General features: G+C 43.1%; 1 long non-coding RNA gene across 1 annotated transcript; it reads left to right on the plus strand.

The window, feature by feature from the left end:
• Positions 1 to 7,355: 7,355 nt before the first annotated feature.
• LOC128340853 (uncharacterized) lies at positions 7,356 to 24,744 on the plus strand. The gene is made up of 3 exons (XR_008314028.1): positions 7,356 to 7,463; positions 21,122 to 21,273; positions 24,531 to 24,744. It is a non-coding gene; the product is annotated as an uncharacterized LOC128340853 (long non-coding RNA).
• The last annotated feature ends 1,058 nt before the right edge of the window (positions 24,745 to 25,802 follow it).

Below are 25,802 nucleotides of genomic sequence, written 5' to 3' on the forward strand. Positions count from 1 at the left end.
AGTCTCCATCACAGTTTTTAGAAAGCAAGTGAAATCTTGGCTTTTCACCCAGGCTTTTATATGAATGGTTGTTGTTGTTGCTGCTGCTGCTCCTTATCTGTATAGTATGGGCTCATTCTGTATGTTTTTAAAAAAACTTTTAATTAGATTTGTATTTTTATATTCCAATGTAATAATTTTATTGTGTAACTGTTTTATATTGTTTAAATGTTTTGTAAACAGCCTTGAGATTGTTTTAATGAAAGGCAGTATAAAAATCTAACAAAGAAATAATATCTTGCTGACAACCCAGCAATATATTGTATCTGTAATGAACATGTCTGTTGTTTGAAGCCAGACTATTTGATACTGTTGCAGTTAAAAAAAAACCTCAGCTTTTAACACTCATCAGTGATTGCCACAGCAAAACTGTTGTTTGTACTTTTGAACACTTTGCGAGGTGTTACATTCTGCTAAGCCACAACACTAGCTAGCTATTCTTTTAATTAACTAGTTTGGGATGTGCTTAGTTCTAATGAGACTTTTTTAGTTGCTTTGAACTACTTTGAAAGATTTTGGTATACAAGAATTCTTTGAAGCACTTCTGGTGGGAGCTTGTCTTGACATATACCTCCTTCCTCTTGAGCTTAGACCATGGTTTGATCTCTCTCTCTCTCTCTCTCTCTCTCTCTCTCTCTCTGAAGCACATCAGCATAATACAATGGGCAAGCAACTGGGAGTAATTAGATTAAATTAGGCAGGAGATGCTTCAGTAGAAACAAGAGTCTTCAAGGTTGTAACAGTTCCCAAGACAAACCTCAATTAAAAAAAAAAAGTAAAATCCTATGAAAGTACACACTGAATTGGCCTATATAACCATTATCATTATTGCTCATTTGAAAGTCATTTTTCAATGGATGAAACAGAGAATAACGAGCCATCGTGCCATATAGAACAGGATTCTTTGTCAGTTCCACTTGACCATTTTACTTTGATATTATAAGAAATCTTCTATATAATTTTTTTTAGCAATCTTACATAATCCTCTTTTGTTATGTCAACACTGGCTCTCTTGGATAAATTTAGAAGATCCTTAAATCCTACAACCTCACTGTTGATTTCCTCTCTATATGATCAAAGTTTTGTTTGCCTACACAGTTTTGAGTCAGGCAACTTCATGCGCTTGTGAAATTAAACTCGGCCACAAATTTGAGTAAATACAACATGAGGTAACTGTCAATTGTATATGCAGCTAACTGTGGAATTTGTGATCCTGCTCTGGAGAAGGGATGGTGGACCTAAATCCCTCCTTGGCATTAGAAAAGTCCACAGGGAGATTTTACAGATAGGGCTTTATGCTGTGGGGTATCCAAGGAGCGAATCTACTTCGCATCAGATTCGAGACAGTTTAATTTGGCAATTAGGTGGAGCATTAACATAGCCCTCGGCTGCTCCCCTGCTCACATCAAAGCAAGCATCTGAGCTTAGCAGAAACATCGAGGGGTTTTCCAAAAGCCGCTGGAAATAGAGGATTATTTTAAGACGGACATACCTCAGACTAACTCAGAATTTGCAGCCTCCCTTCGGGGGAAAAACAAAGCCCTGTCTGTCCTGGTCCCTGATAGCCCGCAGAGAGGTCGGTCCCTGATAGCCCGCTTGAGGTACCCCCAAGCATCCCTCCTTTCAAGCTCCCTGGGTGCTTGAAAGCCGGCAAGGGGAATCCTCCATCTCTGAGGAGATGCTGCAAGTGCTAAAAAACAGCCCCACTCTTATCTATTCTACCCAGTCCTGCAATATCCCAGCTACAGGAGAGGCCAGCCTTGCTTAGAGCTGTAGCCCCCTCCCTCCCATACACACATCAGTCAGGCCTGACCAACTGATTCTTTTAGATCCTCAAGAAAAATATCACCTCTTTAATCCAAAAGTGAATTTCAGTGCTCCTAAACACAGAATAAATCCTGCAAAGTCTGGGTGTTTTTACACTTTGCATATGTAAAAGATAGAGCCTGGATGTTTAACAACAGGATCACCAAGTTATGTCACACACCCTCCACAATATTTTCTGCAAGGTAACAAACATACAGTACGGTTCAATAGACCTCCCAACTTTTCCTTGATCCGGTTCTGGACAGATCCATTTTTAACCTGTAAACATGCATGAATCTCTGAAACTTTGCTTCATTTGCTACTTGAAAACTTAAAATTATGGCAAGCAAATAGTTCAGTGCTTCATACTCTCCCCTCATTTAACACACTAATCCCCACACTTCCTGAGGAAATGAATGACTCAAAGATGAAAATGTAACTTTCACGTTCTTGTTTCTTTCCAGAGCCTGTAAGAGTGAATGCCTCTTTTTCTAGAATGTGTTAATCGCTATTTATTTAGACATATCCAATGTGGCAGTAAAATTCAGGTAAAGGTTTGTACAGCGATGATCTCAGAGTGGGGTAACTTCAAAGTACCTCAAATTATTTTTTGACTATAGGTCAACTTCCATTCAAACATTTTCTTCATAATATACTTGGGAAACATTTCCCAGTACCTTCAAAACATTTCCCAATCCCTCTGTATGTGACAGCCAGCATGATGTAGTGGCTCAAATGTTTCACTAGAACCAATGAGTCCCAGGTTCAAATCCCCACTTGACCACAAAGCTCCGTGCGTGACCTTGGTCCACTCATCTTTCAATCTCACCTGCAGGTCTATTGTGAGGATAGAAATGGTGGGGGGAGGACCATATTTGCTACTCTGAGTGCCTTGAAAAATGGAATAGTATTGCTGCATAGAATAGTGTTACTTGATGATTTACAGAACATTACAAAGAGAAGGAAATTTCCAAAATCTGCCTTCACTGCATTGCTGTTACCATCCACAAAAACACAACACTTTTCATTCAGCATTGCATGTGATACTCTGGGACCAAAAATGTAGGTATTTTACTGATTGAGTAAAATAGAACCTATTTAGAACAGTGTGCTTCATTGCCACCCATTTTGCAAGTTTTCTCAATTATGTGTCTTACAATACCTTCAAGCACTGGTGGAAGCTCGCCAGGGTGTATGAAGAAGGAACATTCCATCAACTGGAGACAGTTCCTGGCTGTCAGTTCTCCTTCCAAATAACCTCCAGAAGAATTGACTTCCTAGATTGAAACCATGGTGGCACCCCTACCACAAAGCAAATTGTGCTGGGGGTTAGAAGAATGACTACAATACCTGTCTGAACATTCATTCTTTTTTCTGTGCTTAGTACAGAAGAAGTCCCATCAAATCTTTTTTCATCTTGGCTTCAGTCTTTTCCTGATCTCTGAAAGCTGCTCCTCCATATGCAAAACTATTTTTAAACAATGTAGGTCTGTAGCCTGATGTTTCAGCCATTGTGCTGTCTTTGAAAAAGATTATTGGTACTGTGGTAAACTTCAAGTAATAGGCAACATGATTTTCTCTGCCTTCAAGCAATCACCAGGAAGTTTGACTTCAGAGTATTTTGACTTAATTTGTTGCCTTCTCAGCAAATAGATTGTAGGTGTTTACTTCAAGTATCCCTCCTTTAACAGCTTCATTTCCTTGCTTGATATCCTTGCTTGGCTCTATTCCGATGTCCACCAGGCAGAGGTTATTGATTACAATGTTTGTTTTTGTTTCATTACTTTGTTTCCCTGTAATAATGAGAATGAATCAGTAATTTCCCCAGTGTAATCTGGTAACTACATTGCAGCACGACTCAAATGGTATTTACTTTAGTATCAGACAAATTTGTATCCCTATTGCACTCAGACTATCCCTGTCTAACCAGAAGTTCATTCCAGAAACAAAGCTATTCCTTTCAGACTTTTGGTAAGACCTACAAATAAGAGTTTTAAAATAATGGCTGTGGTTTGACTGCTGACTATGTGTTACAAAATTCTGTATAGTGGACACTTGTGAAATGGTCTGGGTGGTGGAAGATGCATCCAAAGGGAGGAGGAGGAGGAGGAGGAGACTGCAGGCCAGGCCACAAAGGTTTCTAGCATATTAGTTTTAAAATCCTTTTAATATTAGGCATATCTTTTTCCATCTTAGACTATCTAGTGACTGAAATGCTTCGCTATCTTAGTAGCGCACATCAGTCACTAGATATTAAATCAACATGAACTAAACATACCGTTTAACAATGCATTCACACAAGTAGGAATGTGCACAGACCGGTTCGGAGGCCATTCTAAAGGCCTCCAGACCGGTCCGGGCACTGGGTGGTTTTGGTTCGGGTGGGGAGTTTGGGGGCTTCCATTAAGGGCGGGGGGGGCTTTACTTACCCCTCCCGCGCTTTCCACACACTGCCGCCGTAATTATTGAAGAAATTGCTCCTCCGATGGCTGTTCCTATTTTAAAAAATGGCTGCCCCCTTGAAGCCCTGGCCCCCTGCTGCTGCCTTGAAGCCCCCTCCCACCCCCTTAAATCTCGCCCCGGGCCCTTAAATCATGCCCCGATAACATTAAGAGGCGGGCGGCGGGGAGATGTCCTCCCGCCCCCTTCCCTGCTAGGCTGCAAAAGACTTTAGGAAGGCTTCTGCGCGTGCGCGCGCAGAAGCCTTCCTAAAGTCTTTTGCAGCCTAGCAGGGAAGGGGGCGGGAGGACATCTCCCTGCCGCCCGTTTCCCTGCCGGTCTGCAAAAGTACTTTTACTTTTGCAAAGAACTTTGCAAAGAACTGTTTCTCCTTTGCAAAGTTCTTTGCAAAAGTAAAAGTACTTTTGCAGACCGGCAGGGAAACGGGCGGCAGGGAGATGTCCTCCCGCTCCCTTCCCTGCTAGGCTGCAAAAGTACTTTTACTTTTGCAAAGAACTTTGCAAAGGAGAAACAGTTCTTTGCAAAGTTCTTTGCAAAAGTAAAAGTACTTTTGCAGCCTAGCAGGGAAGGGAGCGGGAGGACATCTCCCTGCCGCCCGTTTCCCTGCCGGTCTGCAAAAGTACTTTTACTTTTGCAAAGAACTTTGCAAAGGAGAAACAGTTCTTTGCAAAGTTCTTTGCAAAAGTAAAAGTACTTTTGCAGACCGGCAGGGAAACGGGCGGCAGGGAGATGTCCTCCCGCCCCCTTCCCTGCTAGGCTGCAAAAGACTTTAGGAAGGCTTCTGCGCGCGCACGCGCAGAAGCCTTCCTAAAGTCTTTTGCAGCCTAGCAGGGAAGGGGGCGGGAGGACATCTCCCCGCCGCCCGCCTCTTAATGTTATCGGGGCATGATTTAAGGGCCCGGGGCGAGATTTAAGGGGGTGGGAGGGGGCTTCAAGGCAGCAGCAGGGGGCCAGGGCTTCAAGGGGGCAGCCATTTTTTAAAATAGGAACAGCCATCGGAGGAGCAATTTCTTCAATAATTACGGCGGCAGTGTGTGGAAAGCGCGGGAGGGGTAAGTAAAGCCCCCCCCCCGCCCTTAATGGAAGCCCCCACCCCAGTGCCGGACCGCAGCTCCGCGGTTCCGTGCACACCCCTACACACAAGTACAGTAGAGAAATGAGAAAAAAAGCCACCCTAGAATATTATTAGCTAAACATGATAACTGATAATACAGAGCTTTTTTTTTTGCAATATACAGTTGACTACAATCAGGGCATAGCAAGGTTGGAGTGGGCCCAGAGAAAATATTTTAAAATGCACCCCCTCACTGAAGCTCAGCTCATGAAGTAAAGAAATCTTAAATGAGACTGAATAGTGGTAACAAAAAGCATAGCAAAATTTACATATTCTATATGTATTTTGCTATGTATAAAATTTACATAATCTATATCTATATCTATCTATCTCCTATGTGCCACAATAGAACATCATCCTAAATTATTTTTTAAAAGGTTTTGTAAATTGTGACGATGCAAGTCATTGAATGGTACTAGAGAAAGACATGCTGTTCTGGTAGCTCCAGGTCTTAACACTCACATCAGTTTTGGAGGATGAATACAACTGAAGGAAGCCTGGGTGGGTGCGCGGCTGGGGAAGTCAGTCATGTGACTTGCCTCTGGGAGGTCTCCCAAGCAAGTGGGCCCCCAGACAACTGTCTCCCTTATTATTTATTTATTTATTTATTTATTTATCCATCAAATTTGTATACTGCCACAAACTTTAGTCTCTGAGTGGTTTACAATAACATAAAATCAGTTAAAAACATATACAAAAACTTTAAAACACTTTAACAATTTAAAAATAACCAGAGATTAAAACCCAAAAATATTAGGAAGCTGAGAAAGCTTGGGCGAAAAGATGGGTTTTCAGTATTTTTTGAAAATTGCCAGAGATGGGGAGGATCATATCTCAGCAGGGAGCACATTCCACAATCTCGGGGCAGCAACCGAGAAGGCCTGTCTCTGTGTAGCCACCAAACGGGTTGGCAGTAACTGGAGACGGACCTCCTCAGATGACTTCAATGCATGGTGGGGCATTTAGATGGGCATGAGGCAGCTTCCTATGCTTCTATGACTTCTGCCAGGTAGTAAACATGTAGTGGTGCAAAACAGAGTAGGTAACATCAACAACTTTTGCCTCTCACAATGGCACAAGTGGATCTTCTTTGGTCCACTGGACGATAACAGAACATTCTGGATTCTTTTGACAGCCTGATAGGGTAAGTGCCCTCACCCCAGAATACTTTGCCCACTTCTTCCTCAACAGCTGCTGATTGAAGCTCACTTCCATGACCTAGATGCAAATACCCTCTGCACATATGTGGAGGCTATTTTATTTATTTATTTAATACATTTATATACCGCCCCATACAAAAGGTTCCTGGGCGGTTCACAATATAAACACCATTAAAACATTAACTTTATCAAAACAATTTAAAATACAATAAAAATTCTAAAAATCGAAACTTTAAAACTATAAACTAAAAGCCCGACTAAACAAGTATGTTTTTAGTTATTTCTTAAAACATCCAAAGAAGGGGAAACTCTAATTTCATTAGGAAGCGAGTTCCAGAGACCTGAGGCAACTCTTGAAAAGGGCCTGTTTTGAATTGGCACTGACCAAGCTGGTTGTAACCTCAGCTGGACCTCCCCAGATGATCTTGATAGGCGGTGAGGTTGATGAAGAAACCCACGTATGATTGACCTCCATGCATGCGCAGAGGCCTGCAACAGGCCCAAACTGGCCCTGCCTGCTCCAGCGGGGGTGGGGGTGGGGCCCACTGCCACCCCCGCCCATCCCGAAGGCCACCATAGACACCGCAGCTGACAGCCACCACGTTTAAGGTTAAATATCACTCCCCTCCCGCTCCAACTCGCTATAACTTAGCCTTCTCATCCCCCTCAAGATTCCCCCTTTTTTGATGCCTCCCTGGGAATGTAGGAACCTATCTCTCTCTTTCCAAAGAGGAAAAAGCATCTAATAAACAGAAAAAGACAGTACATGAGGACAAGTCCAACACTGATTGAAAAATATGCCTTTTTTCATGCATCCTTTCCAAGAGGAGGGGGATACACCTGGATTCACCACCACCAAGATTGTGGGGGAAAGATGCCATCTTGTAAGTATTTTATAAGTTTTTATATTCAAAGATGAAGATGTCAGTGTATATTAATTCCAGATGCTGTTCCATTCAAAATCATTAATGTCATCCTAAATCTGATGTCCATCTGGTTTTTTTAAATGATATTTTACAAATGTGGCTTTCTGAAAGTAATATGATATAAATTTGTGCCAGTAGAACTTTGTGACAAGTAGTATTGTCTATTATCATATTTTCAAAACATGTTTTAGAACATGATAGTATAGGAAACATGACTTTATTTGATGAGGTATATGTAGATATTTGTACCATTCGTATGGGAATCATTTGTTTTAGCTACTTGCTCTTGCTCTGTGAGTAGTTTGTTCATATTTAGAAACATATATAGTTTAGTGAAACCATAATTCCTCCAATAACGGGTGGAACTGGCTTTCTTGCCTGAAGGGAAGTAATCTTGTCCACGAAATCTAGATATTAGTGAAGGTTAAAGAGGTTATATAAAATAAATATATTTTGCCATTTTTTCCATATTTGTACGAGACTAGATAGGAAGGAATTGTCCATGATTGTGATTGGGTGATTCTTTGGGTTTTGCCATAAGACTTCTTCAGTATTATACAGATAACAAAACTTATTATCTATATTCTCGCATGGTTGGTTATAGAAGTATAGCCAAAGTTTAAGTAAATAGGATAGTATAGTGGGTTCACAATATAGTTGTATGTCTGGATATATCAGACCTCTTTGATTTGCTTGTTGCTTTAGTGCTAATCTTTGTACTCTTGGTTTTCTGTAATTCTAGAAAAAATTGTCTAAAGTTTGTCGCCATTGTTGAATTTAGGAATAATGCATGGAATTGTCTGGAACAGAGATAACATTTTAGGCAGTATGATCATTTTCATTAAGTGATCTGCTGAAATCAAGATAATTTCAGAGAGTTCTAGTTAAGTAGGTTTTTAATTTTCTGAAATAGTGGTTTATCGTTGATGTGAACAAATGATACATCTCTTGTTGAAATCCATATTCCTAATGATTTCCATTCATCCTGTGTCCAAATTGAATGTTGTATTGTAGGTAATGTCTTTCTTTTAAGGACATGATGTAGGTTATGATTATTAATTGTTTAGTGTTAATGGTGAAACCAGATACCTTTTAAAAATCCTTCAATAAGTTATCCAGATTGGGAATCAAATGTGCAGGTTAAGATTGATTGATTGATTGATTGATTGATATATCGCCCTTCCAAAATGGCTCAGGGCGGTTTACAATTAAAACAAACCACTAAAACAGTAAAGAGCTAAAACAAATTTAAAAACAATATAACAATTAACAATTTAAAAACATTTTAAAACAACAATTAAACAATTACAGTGATTTAAAAACCCCGAAATCAAGTTTTGAATTTTAAAATAAACCAGATATTAAACCCCCCAAAATTTAGGAAGCTGAGAAGGCTTGGATGAAGAGATGGGTTTTCAGGTGTTTTTTGAAAATTGCCAGAGATGGGGAGGATCGTATCTCAGCAGGGAGCGCATTCCACAATCTCGGGGCAGCGACCGAGAAGGCCCATCTCCATGTAGCCACCAAACGAGTTGGCAGTAACTGGAAACGGACCTCCTCAGATGATCTCAATGGGCGGTGGGGCTCATAATGAAGAAGACGCTCTCTTAGATACCCTGGGCCTAAGCCATTTAGGGCTTTGTAAGTTATAACTAGCACTTTGTATTTTGTCCAGGAACATATTGGCAGCCAGTGTAACTCCATCAGTAAAGGTCTCTTGGTCTTTAACATGGTCTCTCTGAGATGACCCAGAGACCAACCTGGCTAAGGTAAGTACAAGGTGATATCCTTGGAATAGAGGCTGATTTTATGTTCCATTTAGGAGTATGCAGAACTGGTTCTATTAGAACCTGGTTCAAACCGAACCAGGCCAGACCCCCCAAAAGGTCCAGTCTCAAACTAGACCAGACCCCCCAAAAGGGGTGCCAGACAGATTTTGCTGAACTGGGCCTGGTTCTAATGGAACAGGTTAGGTAGTTTGAGGTGAATGCTCGTAAAACAGAATCCAATGAGGATTCCCCTTTACAAGCAAAGGGGTGGACCCTGCATGCCTTTAAAAAAAACCTCCTGATGGGGGTGGCAAGAGGGCACCTCATTGTCGGAGGCAGCAGTGGCACAGCTTCTCCGAACTATAGAGTTTGGAGGAGCCACATCGCCACTGCCTCCAGTGAAGAGATGCCTTCTCACCACCCCCATTAGGAGTTTTTAAAGGCATGCAGGGTCCGCCCCTTTGCTTGTAAAGGGGAATCCTCACTGAATTCCCCTTAGCAAGGATGCCTATTGAGCCTAATCAAACCAGTTCTGAACCAGTTTGACCTTCAGACCAAACTGGGGACCAGTTTGACTCAAACTGGATCGAGGCCCAATGGGCCTCTGTGTGGCCAGGTCACGACCCAGGCCACGCAGAGGCCCATTGTTCATGCACGGCGGCCTCTAAAATGGCCACTGCAATGGAGGGCAGGGCCAAAGACTGCCCAACTTGGGCAATTGCTACATAATTGGAGGCTGGGCGGGGGAGAGGAACTTCTGCAGACCGCCCCCCCCCCCCCGTGGCAAAATCTAAGTCTCCGGACTGGGTGGCAGTAAGTAAAATTTAATTTTTGTCAGTTAATCCCCTCCAACTCGTGAAGCCCCTACCTGAACCAAACAAATTGGAGGGGTGTTCAGGGGGTGCCAAAACCGAACATGCCCGGTCCAGTTCAAGTCCAGTCTGGACTCGAACCAAACCAGGCAACTGAGTTTTGCGCACACCCCTAATGTTTAGTATCAAGCCAGCGAGAGGTAAAAGAAAGGGGGTGGATGGGGGGAGAAAAGAAAGGGAGAGGAGAGAAAAGGGGGTATTGCATTCATTTAACATATCATTTTATATTTTTATTACTTATTCTTTTTAAAATTGTTACATATATCAGATCTTTCTAATCATAGACAAGGCTTGCTGTTAACAGTGTAACAGCCATAAAATATCACTTCAAATGATATGCCAGCTTAGGTTTAATTAGTCATTTATTCCATGTATTTAAGTTTCTTCTGGGAGAGTTCCTTCAAGTCCATCATCTGGTCTGATTGAAGACCTAGGATAGAGAGAAGATCGTTCCCAGATTTTTAATAGTCAGCATGCTTTCTTTAAGGCAAACAGAATGAAAAGGGAAACCCACATCCGTATGGAATAAAGTTTGCCTGTATGGAGTAAAGTGTGGAGTCGGTGTCGACTCCTGGCAACCACAGAGCCCTGTGGGTGTCTTTGGTAGAATACAGGAGTGGTTTACCATTGCCATCTCCTGCACAGTATGAGATGATGCCTTTTAGCAGCTTTCTATATCGCTTCTGCCTGATATAGGTGTTTCCCATAGTCTGGGAATAACAGCGAAGATTCGAACTGGCAACCTCTGGCTTTATAGTCAAGTCATTTCCCCTCTGCTGTTAATATATCTGATGGTGCACATTTGCTAGTTCTTTAGAGTCTCTGGAAAAATGTACAGAAATATGAGAATAGGTGTATTCATATACTGAAAAGTTCCTCATCACCTGGATTATTGCAGAATCTTCATTTTGGTATTTGTTTCTAAGAATTGTGCCACTACTATCTCTAGAAAGTTGCATTGTATTATATGCTAGGGGTGTGCAATTCGGGTTTTCGGGTGATTCGGCTCGGACCCGAGCCGAATCACCCCTGTTCTGTTTTGTGCCCGAATCTGGGTCACCCGAATCACCCTTGATTCGGTTCGGATTCGGATTTAATCCTTGAGAGAAGAGCTAGAGAGCAGCTAGAGAGAAGGCCCGACACTGAGTTGCCACCAGATGTGCTGGAGGCAACTGGTGGACTTCCCCCAATGATCTCAATGAATACTGGGACTCATAGAAGGTATTCTCCTAAAAACCCTGGATGCAAGCTACTCTCAGGTAGTTCTAAACCCTTTATATTTTGCCCAGAAACATACTGGCAGCTAATATGGGAGTCTCTATAGGTTACTCTTGCTGCTACATTTTGTGTCACATGCAGTCTTAACCCCAACCCCACCCCCTTGGAGATTCTAATCTGGTTTCCCAACTCTTCAGTTTTATCTTCTAAATTCTCTGTCAAGTCCTCTGGTCCTCCACAGAGGTTCACAGAACTTAGAAGTTGTTTCAGGCTGTTTCATCAGAGCTTCCTTCCTGCAGAGTCTGGTTCACTTTTATTTCTTTAATATTTTTTAAACTCTAGAAAATGGTGCCATGCTGATTCCTAATAATCTAATACTACTTGTCCAACTTGAAAGATCCTTTTATTCCATTCACGTTTTGCCTTCTCCAACTTTAAATCAATATCATTTTCAAACTTACTGAATTCTTCCTGCATTCTTTTAGTCATTTCCTCTGTCAAGGAAGCAATTTTTTCCATTTCCTCCTCTTTTGCACCTAGTTAAGGTCATCCCCTACTACAATGCAAAGTATTACTTTACATTGCTCAGCTAACCGTATCATATTTCACATCTTTTTTACAATATTCCAGTATCCATTAGAACAATATTTTTCAGATATTCCAGTGTCCATGGGAATACGCAATAGCAAAGGGGGCAGGGACAATACTAAGGCTATGATGCTGCATCACAAATGAGCCTACAGTATTGGCTGACCTCTGGTTTCTGCCCATCACCACCAAGAGCGTGATTGGCCTGCCCTGCTATCGGTGTCTGAAAAAGGGCCATTGACCTGGGCTTAGGGAATCAATGCAAGTTGTGCTCCCAAAGTGCCTGTGTACAACTTAAAGTATTTGAGCTCTTGAACGAGATCACCAGCACTTCCTATAGCAGTTCAGGCTGCTTGGAAATGATGGGGCAAGGCTTCACCATGTCAGCCAATTATATAAACATCTATAAAAGAAGCGAATGAAGTCAGCACCTTCATTGTAAGATTGGGAATATTTGTTTTCAGGATTCCAGACCTTATTGCAAACATTGATAAATGACAAGATCCTTTGCTTGTATGATAGTTTCTAGAGTGATACGCTTTGCTTTGCCTTGTAGAGAAAAAGAATTTCAGCCTACCTGAATGCATGCAATTGGTGAAAAGGCAAGTCTTTGGGGTGTTTTCAGAACTGGCAAGAGAACCAGGAAGCTAGGCTTACATGTGGTCTTAATCTGTGCCTCTTTATTGTTTGGGTAGATAACCCTCATACTACATTTTTCAAAAAGGTCATCAGATAAACACCAGTGCTAGACTTTTCTCACAAACCCAACACCAACAATTGCCTTAGGGTACTGTAATACAGCCTGGGAAGTTAAATTAGAAGCATATACTTAGTAATAGCACCTTGAAGTGATAGAGGGAAGCTTCAAAAGGGCTATGCCTTCAAGGGATTAGACACCTAATTTACAGATCAACAGGCTCTATGGAACCATAGAACAAAAATCACCATTTCCCCCCTCCCTAAAGCTAAAACATTTTTGCTCTCTGAAATTATCCTCAAATGTACCTCTTTGGTTTTGCATCTGCTGAAGAATATTCTCTGCTATGTGAAATAGCAATAAGCTACTGATATTTGACCATGGGAGTCACACGAGTGGAAACCAGAGTGTGGATTACCACCCTTAACTATTGGCTGAAGGTGATATTCTCACCAATGGGCCTGGCCCCACTGATGCTTGAAGACAGTTTTCAGACGCAGTGGAAGTCAGCTGTTAAAGAAAAGCTCACCACTTGTGGCTTTTCTCCTGAAGCTTTGCAATCCATGGGCCATGAGCAAGCAAAAAAGGCTGTTAAAGACTATTGGACAGGGAATGGCAACAGGAGCTAAGCAAGGCTTAAATGACTTAAATTATGGAGACATACTCTTAGCACTAAGCCAGCTGATTACTGTCAATCCCCAATAGTCTCTAAATATTGTAGAGCATTTGCATTGGCCCACTTTGATGTGCTGCCCTCAGCAGTGCTATATGGCAGATATGGTGGGACTCACTACTCTGAATGCTACTGCCCCTGTAGTACACAGGCCATAGAGGATGTGGGTCATGTTTTATTATATTGTAACTTTTACAGGGATCCGAGTGAATAATTAATTTTACCTTTGATTAAGGATCTACCAGGCAGAGGAGATGAAGCATACATTTTATTTCTTTTATCAGATCATCAAACCCACATTGCTCACAATGTGGCTAAATTTTGCTTAATAGCAATGAATATACGCCAACAACTAATGACCACTGTGGTGGAATAATTTATCATGCCACTGTATATTTGTAAAGCTATATTGTTGCCATGCTGTATGTGTATGATATTATGTTTTTCTGCTTGCTTCTGTACTGGTCAAAGATTGCAATACAGTTTATCTATCTACTGATATTTGACATTAGTCTAATCCAGGGATGCACAGCTTCAGTTCTCCAGTTGTGGTTGGACTACAATTCCCATCAACCCTGGCTATTAACCACTGTGGCTGGGGAAGATGGGAGTTGTAGTCCAACAGCAGCTGGAGGACTGAAGTTGTACAGCCCTGGTGATCTCACTCCTTCACCACTGGTTATCTAATGGATTGTGGAACCTGGATGGGTTGGTGGATAAGTGGAGAATAATGATGCTTGTGGCCCCAAAGGTGCAATATGGTACAGTACAGTGCCTTCAGGACCCTGGCTTACCCATTTTCTAGCTAGGGGGTAAAATAAAACAGTGGGCAAATAGCACACATTCTTCCAAGTCATCTCCATTCATCAGGGCCAGCCCCTATTTTCTGATATCTCTGTCCTTGGTAAAGTAGTGTTCCTCTTTTGCCTTTGGGGAGATGTTGTAGGTCCACTGCAAACAGAAAAAAGCAAGTGTGCCTTCACATGCACTGGAGTTCTTCAGGTTTTGGCCCCTTCTCCTGGGTCACCAGAAGTTACATTTCTGAGTGGAGGAGGGTAGATACTGTATATCTCAACTCTAAGGCACATGCATGCACAGAGCGGCAATACAAAACAAGACCCAATCATATAATACAAATGTTTAATTTAATAAAGCTGTGTGTCGTACAATAAAAAGGTATTCTAACTCAATTAAATATGCTTCCTGCAAATCAGTACAATATATCCAAATGACAAAACTGAATCCTTTAAAAGTAATAAATGAGATCTCATAGAAATGTCCACTGTGTAACTGGTTGAAAAGGTTAAGTCCATAACCTACCATACCATAAGATTGTCAGTGCAGTGCTCAACTGAAAGGTAGAATCTATATTATTATTTCTCCAAGACGGGCCATGCGTGGCGACGTGGTAGGAAGGAGGCGATTGGCTGTTCTCCAAGATGGGCCATGTGTGGTGACGTGGTGGGAAGGAGGCGACTGGCTGAGTTTGCAAGCAGAAGCACCTGATTGGGCAGTGGGGATTCCATATGCAGAGTATGCAAGCAGAAGCACCTGATTGGGCAGTGGGGATTCCCTATGCAGATAAGGAGGAGGGGCCTGTGATGGTTAATGTCAGTTGGAATGCAGCTGTTCCTGGTTGGAAGATGTTCTGGATATAAAAGGATAGCAGGCAGGGGTCTGCAAAAAGACAGGTCGTGAGGGAGGAAAGAGCCCCTTCAGGAGAAGGAGGATGTCGTTGTGTAAATGAAAAAAAATCTGTTAACTCAGGGAGGAGAAGAGTGGAGGAGAGAGAGAGAAAGAAGAGAGGGGGAAGAGAGACAGAAGGAAGGGCAAAGGATGGGCCTGAGCCTGTCAGCAGCCTGACAGGGGAATGAGTGGCCATGGCGACACTGGCAGCAAGGAAGGGTCCAGGCAACCACTGTTGCTGTTTGAGGCTACTGAGGCCATTGTAAGAGGGAGGCAGGCAGGCAAGGGATGGGCCTAGGCCTAGGCCTGTCAGCAGCCTGAGGGGAACGAGCGGCCATGGTGGTGGCAGCAGTGAGGAACGGCCCAGTCAACCACTGCTGTTGCTCCTAAAGGGAGGAGCAGGGTTCGGGTGCGTGTGGGGAGGTCTCTGGGGATAGGGGCTGCAGTTTGGCCAATAGGTAGCAGCAATGCTGCAGCCACGACCAAAAAGGGTGAGGAGGATGGAGGCAACGGAATGGAGGAAGAGCAGGAGTGCAGCTCAGGTGAGGGTGGGGAGATCTCTGAGATGAGGGGAGCAATCAAGTACTAACGCGCAGATGCTCTAGAGCGTGCAAGAGCTCCAGCATTGAAGAGATATAATGGCAGCGGTCAGGATGCAGAGGTGGAGGGCTGGCAGGCGAAGCTCCTCCGGCCAGAAGAGGTGGGTGGATGGCAGGCGAAGCCCCGCCGGCCAGGAAAAGGAGGCGGTGGCGGGGAGAAATGATGGTGGCAGTGAGGATGTGCACAGACGGTGGGCAAAGCCCTACCAGCCAGGAGAAGAAGGTGAGAGTAGTGGTGGATGGCCTGGCCCTGGCCCACCCAATGGGGAGAGCTGCAGGGGGGAGCGAGTGGGTGGGGGGGGGGAGAGAGAGCAGGCGGCAGGGGGGGAGAGTGAGCGGGTGGGGGGGAGGGAGAGCCAATGATGGTGGCGGTGAGCATGTGGACAGATGATGGGCAAGCCCTACCAGCCAGGAGAAGAAGGTGAGAGGCTGTGGTGGATGGCCTGGCCCTGGCCCACCCAATGGGGAGAGTGGCGGGGGGGAGGGAGCGCGAGCGGGTGGCGGGGGGGAGGGAGCGCGAGCGGTGGGGGATGTCACAGGCTCAGTACAGCGAGCGAGCAGCTGGGGGAAGGAGAGCGAGCGAGAGAGCGAGCAGGGGGGATAGCAAGCTGCGGGGGATATCACAGGCTCAGTACACAACTGCACACATGCTCTGTGCGGGGTAAGCTAGTATTGAATTAATCTTGTGCCCTTTGCCAGATGGATTTCTACCTTGATGCAGTCTTCTTCAGTGGCAAGCTTTAAGAAATCATTTCATAATGTATCCATCCAGATAACATATATATTCTTCATGTTACAATGCATCCTTGACCAATAAAACAAACCCACTCAAGGACTAACCAAAATACACATAATGATATAGTCAAAGTACCCTAATGAAGACTGTTACACCAGTAATATTATATAAACATACATTTCCCACAATTTTATAAATATGCAAATCCTAAAATAATCTCAAATACTCAGTATTCCAAGATTTTTTTCCTTCCACTTGTAAATTTCAGTCCCTTCATGGGGTTATGCTAGTAGGTGCTTCTCCCTTCAGTTCTCAGTACTGACTAGATTCTAGCAGCTTAAATAGGCTCTGTCTTTCCTACTTCATGGAGGTATTGAATGCACCTGATCTACCAGTGAATTGGGTATCAAACATCCTGATCTTGCTATGTTCTCTCATACACTAAAACACAATAAAGCATATGTAAAACCAAATACCATTCCTTCGATAAATTAAAATAAAACTGGATATTCAGTGGACTTTGTAACATCAATGATTCTATCACCATATATCCTTATACAATATATAAAAACCACTTACCATTAGGGATGTGCACAAAACATGATTTGAGTAGCAAATCGCAGCACATCCCCTGCACCTTTTACACAGAGAAGAGCAGGTCCTTGTCTGCTCTTCTGCAGCTTGCTGCCACAGGAAGTTTGGCAGTGCTCCCCCACTCCCAAGTTTCATCATGCACCAGTGGGGTGTCTCCCAGCTGCTCTCGCATAATGCTGGCATGCACATGGCCTTCATGCATGTGTGGGGGCTGTGTGCATGCTAGAATGCTGATAGCTGAGAGGAGCGCTGCCAAAACTTCCTGTGGCAGCGAGCAGCGGAGGAGCAGGAATGTACCTGCTCTCCTCCCTGTTGAAGATGTAGGGGATGTACTGTGATTCACTATTCGAATTGCATTTTGTGTACATCACTATTTACCATGTTCAAATACTATAACTAAAAACTGCTGTATACAAAAATATGTATTTATGTAGTGTGTGTGTGTTTGTGTGTGTGTACACACACACACACACACACACACACACACACAATAATTGTAAGATTTAGAACAATGGCCAACAATTCCCTGTATATCATTTAGAAAGCAAATTTACTTCTTCATTTAAGCCCAATGGAGACTATGTTCTCAGTCTGTGAATCCAAAATAATTCCCTTCATGCCGATCAAATATGTATATTCTTCAGTAAGATGAGAGTAAAGAAGGCTTTACATTTTCACTTGTGCTCTAAAGAGCATGGAAGTTGCAAGTTAAGGTGCCGATCTTATCTTCCACGCCATATAAATTGTAAAAACTTTGTACGGGCTCATATTTTATGCTGGCTTAATAAATGAGGCTCTCTGCCACCGCACTTTGGCTTGGTATTTCAGCAGGACAATGAGCCAAGGAAGGATGCATCCAGCAGAAATTCAACAGGTGCAGCTTCCTGATGAACATATGCCTGATGCATCTCTACAAGGCACAGTATCCTTTGAAACCAGCAGTCCAGAGCCACCTGGAGCAACCTGTTTATGAGAACAGCAGTTTTTCACTTTCCCTAGGCTAGACCATTGCAACAGGATGTGTGCCAAATAGGACACAGTTCTCCCTCTGCCTGTTCCCATTGTTAATGCAATCTCCTAAACTCTGAAAGAGCAGTTTTCTTACAGAGTCTGACAAACAGTATTACTTCACTTTCTGCAGGCCAGACCTTAGGAACAGGAAGCACATCCACAGGGTCTACATCTTCTTTACTCCCCACAAACAATGTTCCAGAGGTACCTTGTAGGGAAATATTTAATAATTGTAAATTATTTGGTGCAACAGGAGGCCACCACCTGACGCCATAGAATTGGCACACTCATCCCTGCACTATGAATCTCATGTTCATTTAATATCAAACTCGATTTTCCTCTTTCAGTTGTCGGCATGTGCACAGTTATTCTGGCTCCATTCTCTGTAAGGAAGACCATTGCATAGATTTCATACTGATTCACCTCTCATGTATCCAAGTTTGTGCCTATTGTAAATCACAATGCGGGGGTTTTTGTGTGTGTAATTGCAAACTCTGTATATCCATGCCTGTGAGATCATGCTGTGTTCATTCTGCCTCCAACAGTGTCCCCAGTAATGAGGATTCTGCAGTAAAATGTTATCTAGCAATCCAGTCAAAATTGAAGGAAGGACATAATAAAACTATACTTCCTTTCAGACCGTTAGCATAACATTGGCCTTTATAGGAACATTCAGAGCCTTGCTTTGCTAAAGTTGTTGTGTGTCCTGGTGTCATCCCAATTGGAATGAATGGCTCTTCTTCTAGCAGACTGATTTTATACGTTTCCAAACTTCAAATTACTAGCTTGAGGGAGACCCTTATATGCTAGCAATGTTTTTATTTGCATCCTGCTGAATTGCTCCCCTAGCCTTGGATAATGAGCTCTCAGATCAGAGGAAAATGCGTAATCTGCAGACCTAGCTGTGGCAATAGATTTTGTGGATGTTGGTGATTACGTGCTCTTGATCTGTTCAGAATGCAACATCCGTGCAAATATTTACTGCAATGACTGGAGTTCTCAACATACCCTTTCTTGATTACCCTTCCAAGAATCCTATGAGGATTCTCAAGGAAGATGTGACATGACAACAGCGTATCAAGCAGAGGTCCTTAATCAACACTGATAGTAGACATAGCCACTGTAGTGTGTGCTTTAATATCTGTCAGTTTTCATTTCTCAACTTCTCTTGCTTGCTCTTGAACATCCAAATTGGCGGACATTATGAGTATATAAAAGCTGCCTTACATTATCAGGTCTTTTGTCCATCTAGCTCAGTATTACCTATTGACTGGCAACCGTTTCCCAGGGTTTCAGGCAGGAGTTTTTCTCAGTCCTACCTGGAGATACCAGAGATTGAACTGGGGATCTTGTTCATGCAAAGTAGATGGTCTGCCACTGAGCTACAGCCCCTTCCCTGTTAAATGAATGTACAAAGATGCTTTATGCAGAATCAGACCACTGGTCTATCTTGTGCAGTATTCTCTATGCTGACTGCCAGTGGTTCTCCAGAAGGGAGTGTCAGCTGTGTCAGACTTTGGGGAGTGTCAGCTGTGCCTGTCACCCTCTCAATTCCACTCCTGGGCACACTTACTTCCTGCCTCCTGAGAAGGAGGAGAAACTCAAACTTCCAGAGAAACTCAAACTTATAGACAGAATCTTCCAAACCATGGTGCTTTCTCTAGTCCTTCTTCCTTGCCTTCAAATTCCTTCCTTGGTCTTATCTATCTATCTATCTACACACACACACAGAGAGAGAGAGAGAGAGAGAGAGAGAGAGAGAGAGAGAGAGAGAGAGAGAGAGAACAAATAACCATACACACGCTCCTGGCTATTTTCCCCACTGTTTCACATTATTATCTAATCCAGTCCTGATATGAACCACCATTTCTGCTTTTAAAACTCCTTAGGTCAAGAGCCCCTAATCAAAGGATTTCACATGTTCAAAGCTGCACAGCAATACTGCAGCAAATCTTGCTAAATCCAGTCAACATTTTCAGTGTCAACATATTGAACTTCTTTCCAAGGTCTTTGGGATATGTCTTTGAGATTACAAAAGATACATTTTAATATAAACAAAATTATATTGATTCATTTGCTGTAAGCAAACAAATGAAAGTTAACTTTCCTTTTCTTATTAAAAGAAAAAGCACAGTGAAATTAATAGAACACCCACCTTATGCTTTGAATGCCATCCCTTTATCTAAAACAAGGCAATAACAGTTAGTGGGTACAATCCATTGCATATCTCAACAGAGATTAATTTAACATGTGTGGGATTTAGAGTGGAGCCTAAACTAACCTAACTTTGCAGTCACAGGCTATGGCGTTTCCCCCACTTTTGTTGATGATCTGGAAAGGCATGAAATTTACCTGTGATGCTGTCTGATGTTCTTGCCCCCACCTGCAATTACCTTCAAATTCTTCTTCTGTGGCTATTGGAAGCCACAACGATCACTGCCATTTTGTCAGAAGGTTACACAAAATAACAAGAAAGTGGCCTTCATTGCATACACAATGGGTGACTCCCTCAATTTTCCATCAAGATGATGATGATCATGACTGAAAACAGCCACAAAAGAAATACATTCAAAGGTCAATTGGGAGTTTGCTTCATTAGGATTTTGCACCCCAGAACCTGCCAAATTTGCTCCTTAATTTCATTCTGGAAATCCTTCAGCTTAGCCCTAGCTGGACTGTGCCTATAGTAATTTTTCCTCCTGTTATTGGAGGAAAAATGTATATACTTCCAGTGCTGGCTATATTTTCTACCCATTTTTTATTCCCTGGTTGATGCCAGGAGGTGCCCCTAGAGATCAGACTGCTGGAACAGCTTGATTAGTAGGCTGTTCCAGCCAATAAGACCAAGGAAGCAAATTACAGTCCAGCAGAAGGGGCTGGAGGAAGCTCCCTGGTTGGGAGGATTTGCTGCCTATCTGTAAGTATGAATTTTTGTGGTAACTTGTTTGTGGTGGGAATGCAAACCCTGGCTTTCTCCCCCTTGAGTTCTCCTTTCTGCCACTCTTTCTCCTTTCTCCATGCCCCTCTTTTTCTTCTGAGTCTTTCCTCCTTCTGCCTCTGTTTTCTGTGCTCTCTCTTCTTTATATCTTTTATGCTAGCATTCTCCTCTCTCCCCCCACTTTCTGCCCTTTGCCCTTGACCCCTGACTTCTGCTTTCTTGCCCTTTTATGCAGACAGTACACTCCTGCCTCCTTTTACCATCTGGGCACAGGTGAATGAGCCAATCGGCAGCAAGAGGGTGGGGCTCCTTAACCTCCTCTACTACCCTGTTGACCAAACATGGGCAGGATGGATAAGGGGAAGCCTGCCAAGTGAATGAACCAAAGTAAGAACTACTACTATGAACATTCATAATTTTTTTCAACAAAACTTATCAAAGAGGTTTACGGGGGTGGGGGCAGGGGGGGGATGATGGTTCCCTGACCTGAAAGGGCTCACAATCTAAAAAAGAAAAATAAGGTATACACCAGAAACAGCCACTAGAGGGATGCTGTGCTGGGGTTTGAATAGGGCCAGTTGCTCTTTCCTTGATAAATATAAGAGCCACCACTTTAAAAGGTGTCTCTTGTTCAGTTAGCCAAAGAAAAACTGTACTGATATGTAGTAAAAGGCAGCAGTGTGAATGGCCCAATTTACTCTGATTTATGCTTTAAACTTATATACTTTCATCCTAACTCATCCTAACTTGCACTACTACTACTATATTGAATATTTATATACCACTTTTCAACAGACGTTTCTAAAGCAGTTTACACAGATAAACAAAAATAAATAAATAAGAATGGCTTCCTGTCTCCAAAGGGCTCACAATCTAAAAAAGAAACATCAGATAGACACCAGCGACAGCCACTGGAGGGATGCTGTGCTTGGGTTGGATAGGGCCAGTTGCTCCCCCCGCCACACACCCCAATCAATAAAGAGATTCACTGCTTTAAAAAGATGCCCCTTTGCTCAGTTAGCAGGGGAACCCCAATACCATTTCTTCCCTCTGTAAAGCCGCCCCCCACCCCCGCTGGTTTGGGAAATCTCCAGGGTTTCTGACCAGGGTCTTTCCCAGGCTTACTTTGCGATGCCAGGGACTAGGCCTGAGGCCTTCTGTATACAAAACTCATGCTCTGCCAGTTAGCTACAGCCCCATTCTCCATTGAAGAAATTATGATTGCATGTATCCATAGTTCCCACTTGTGGCAACCATTCTTTATACCAGGGATTCTCAACGTTGGGTCCCCAGCTGTTATTGGCCTTCCATAATCCCCAGCACCAGTGGCCCTTGGTTGTGGATTATGGAAGTTGAAGTCCAATAGCAGCTGGGGACCCAACACTGAGAATCCCTGCTTTATACAATTTCACTTATTTATTGATAGCAAACTTACCACTTTACTGGACTTGATAACATTTGAAATAAAAGCAACCATTTTTCCATCACAGCACAACAGATGTCAGCTGGAACGGGTGACAAAGTAATAGTTCTGGGTGACACCTCTAGTTAATGGTCCATCATTACTTCTCTAGGTTTCCTAAATATAGCCTAGAATAAATTGGCTGTGCCTGTTTTAGGGTTTTTACAGGGGTTACCCTTCACCTCATTTTGTTAATATCCAAGTGGAGGTGGGGTGGGTGGGAAGAACTATAAATGTAAATTCTCTTCCAAGAATCCCTCTAAAGAGAGAGAAATCACTTCCAGATGCCTTCATGGGGACATAGGAGCTTAACAATGCTTTAGGTGTCACTTAACATTTTTAATCACTTGCCAGAGGGTATACTGCAGAATTCCTAAAAGGCGACGAGAGCAATAAGACATATAATAAATGCCGCTTGGGTGTATAAAAACTTCATAAGAAATGAGCATTAAGTAAATCAAAGCAACAAGGGATGTAAAATGAATCTCTCCTCTTTGACCAGCATTTCTCCCTTTTCCCACTTTCAGAAAAAGTCATTTGAGCAAGTCCTTCTGAGAAACAAAAACTATATATCCCCGGAAACTGTAGGGAATATTCTAGCCACTGATGCTATGAAACCTAAGCAAATGTTTTGCACTTCCACTTTAAAATCCTGTTCTCCAGCTCCCTTGTTTAAAGTCCTGAACTTCAGGAGCTATTCGATTCCACTCTTATGAAGCATTTTATGTATTTTGATTTCTTCTTCTGTCCACCCCATTTTAAAAATGATTTTAAACAATGTCTGTATGTACAAATACCCAGTACAATTGGAATAAAGAAAACATGTGTGATGCCTTCACATTCAGCCTTGCTGCCAACTACCAGATCTTACAGGGCGTCACATAAATACTCAGGCTTTTGCTTTTGCGAGTCTTCAAGGGGAAGGACATGTAAGATTTTAGAAAAACCAATGAAATTGGGTTTCATTCATGGGTGGAAGGAACATCACACAGGCAAACTTGCCCAACCCTTTCTCTCCACAACAGACCCCACGAAGCACTCCAGGAGGAAGGGGACCCTTTTGAATGGGTTGGCATGTGGTACAGGGAGCAGAAGGGAGAGGGGATTTCTCCAAATGGGAGGGAGGCAAGTTCAGTGAAAGAAGCTCCCGTCATAGAAGGAGAATTGTTCTTGATGTGGGAGATTTCTTCCCTTTCTCTGCAGCTTCCTGGACTCCACTCCAGGCCATTCCCATGCCACCCCCATCTCCAGAAGTGGTTTTGGGGGGGAGGGGGTCGGTTGTGCAGGGAACAAGAAAAATAGGCTTCAGAGGAGGAGGAGGTGGGGAAATTTGCTTGTGCAAACTCAAGTTCTTTCGGCCTGCAGGGGTGTAGAATCCATAGGAAAGAGTTCTGGCATGCAAGGACAAGGCAGTGTAGTAGAATCAGGAATATCAATGGTTTAATGAAATAGGTATTATTTACAGAGAGGCAAGTGCAGTCTGCTTTCAGTGCTCTTGCTTCTGGCTGTTGCTTAGCCCCGCCTCTACTCCAGGACTGAACTAAATGTAACTAAGACACCACTCAAAAGCTGGCTTGAATCAAGGAATGGGTTCACCAAAAACACCACACAGGAGTTAGCATAAAACACATCAAGGCTGTTCACCCACGCAGCCTAGCCCAGCCCGGGCTAGGCTGCAAGCATGAAGCGCTGGGGTTGAGCCCGATTCCAGTACTGCCCCCATGCCAAGCCTGAGTTTTTAACCTCGGCTGATGATTGTCTGGGCTATTGTCCTGGCTGGCGCCATCTGGGCAATTGCGGCCAGGTTCAGCGGCTTCCCCCCAGCCTACTGCAAGGGGAAAGGAGTGACTGCACCAAGCACAGTGGCTGCTCTCAAGATAGCAGCTGCCCTACTCATAGCATGGGGCACCCTGGGATACAGGAGGGGGAAGTCCTCCCACTCCCAGCTCCTGCCGTCACAGCGCCACCACTTTTGGCACTGTAGCCAGGAGAGGGGGTGGGTGGGCTCAACGTCTGAATGGGGCACATCTGTATGAGTGTTGAATATAACCTGTGAATGGGACTAGTGAGTGCAACCAAACATGAGGAACTCAAGAGTTCAAGGCAATGACTTAGTCTGTAACTCAAGAATAAGATTATTATTCTTAATGTACAATAATATTTGTATACAATTGTTCTGAAGGAAAAGATGCCGAAGACATTCTGAAATGGGACTGAAGTAAATACAAACCAGCTACCTAACACAGAGCAATCCCTGGTTAACCAGATGCGTCTCCACTTTGCAATCTCCATTCTTTCAGACGAAAGCAAGAAGAAGAAGGAAAAAGTGCCCCCTTATCTCCAGAATTTTAAAGGAGATTATGCAAGTTCATTTATCAACTTTTTTGCTGAGTTTTATGGGTGGGTATGATGAATGCTGAGTGTCTGCAAGAGCTGTTTACAGAGTGATCAGAAAGATAAATGGGTTGATGGGAAAGCTCTTAAATTCTTGGCTCCATCATTGCACTACATAAAGCATGAATGCCATTACATGAAGGAGATGAACAGAGCAAAGGTCTTAGGATGTTTCTCTCCTAGAAAAAGAGGGGTTATAATGATTTTGGACATATTTTCTATTATAAGCTTAGGGCATTCAACTGTTGTGGAAAATCAAAGTTCAATATTGCTCCATAAAAGTTAACTGGATCAAGATGTCTCACTTGTAATGACTAAAATATTGCAGTTGACCCCCTCAAAGTAATCTCAAACCATGGCAGAGAAAAGAGCACAAATTTCCATCCACTAGGCAAGCAAGAAGAAACAGATCAGCCTCATAACTGCATAGTAAATAAGTGAGGCTTTCAATATAATTTAACGATTAACGAGTCGGAATGATTTTGGACTTGGGGAAGCAGCAGGTTATATAGGCATCTGTAGAAGGAAAACTATCTATACCCATTTTAAAATAAAGTGGGGTTCTAGTCAGAAAAATGGTGTCCTATTACTGTTATTGCAGGGTGCAATAACACTTATGTATGTAAATAAATGAACACCTTCCTTGTACCAGTTTTAAAAGCAGAAGAAAATACAGATAGGGCTGTACTGAATGTTTGCCTCTCTCCTTTTGGAGGGGAGAGAAGTGCTGCTTTCAAGGGAGAACTTAAATATTTCTCTCCTCACCCATGTCTCAAGTCATGCTCACCTGGTTTGCTGTGCTCAAGGCACACACAAGAAAGTGAGCTGACCACCTATAGTCTGGCATGGGACCGCTTACACACAGGCTGACCACTCCAGTGAGAACAAATCCTAAATTACTGATGCCAAGTCTCTGGTATGGTCGCAACTCATATGGGGGGACAGAAGCAATCATAACTAGAAGCCCCGTCATTGAAGGAGGAGATTCTCACAAGCAGCAGGAACTGGGCTAAGGGAGCCCAGCCCAGTTCCTGCTGCTCATGTGCAACAACGGGAACTC

The sequence above is a fragment of the Hemicordylus capensis genome, chromosome 1, assembly GCF_027244095.1.
Source record: "Hemicordylus capensis ecotype Gifberg chromosome 1, rHemCap1.1.pri, whole genome shotgun sequence".
Classification (NCBI taxonomy): Eukaryota; Metazoa; Chordata; class Lepidosauria; order Squamata; family Cordylidae; genus Hemicordylus; species Hemicordylus capensis.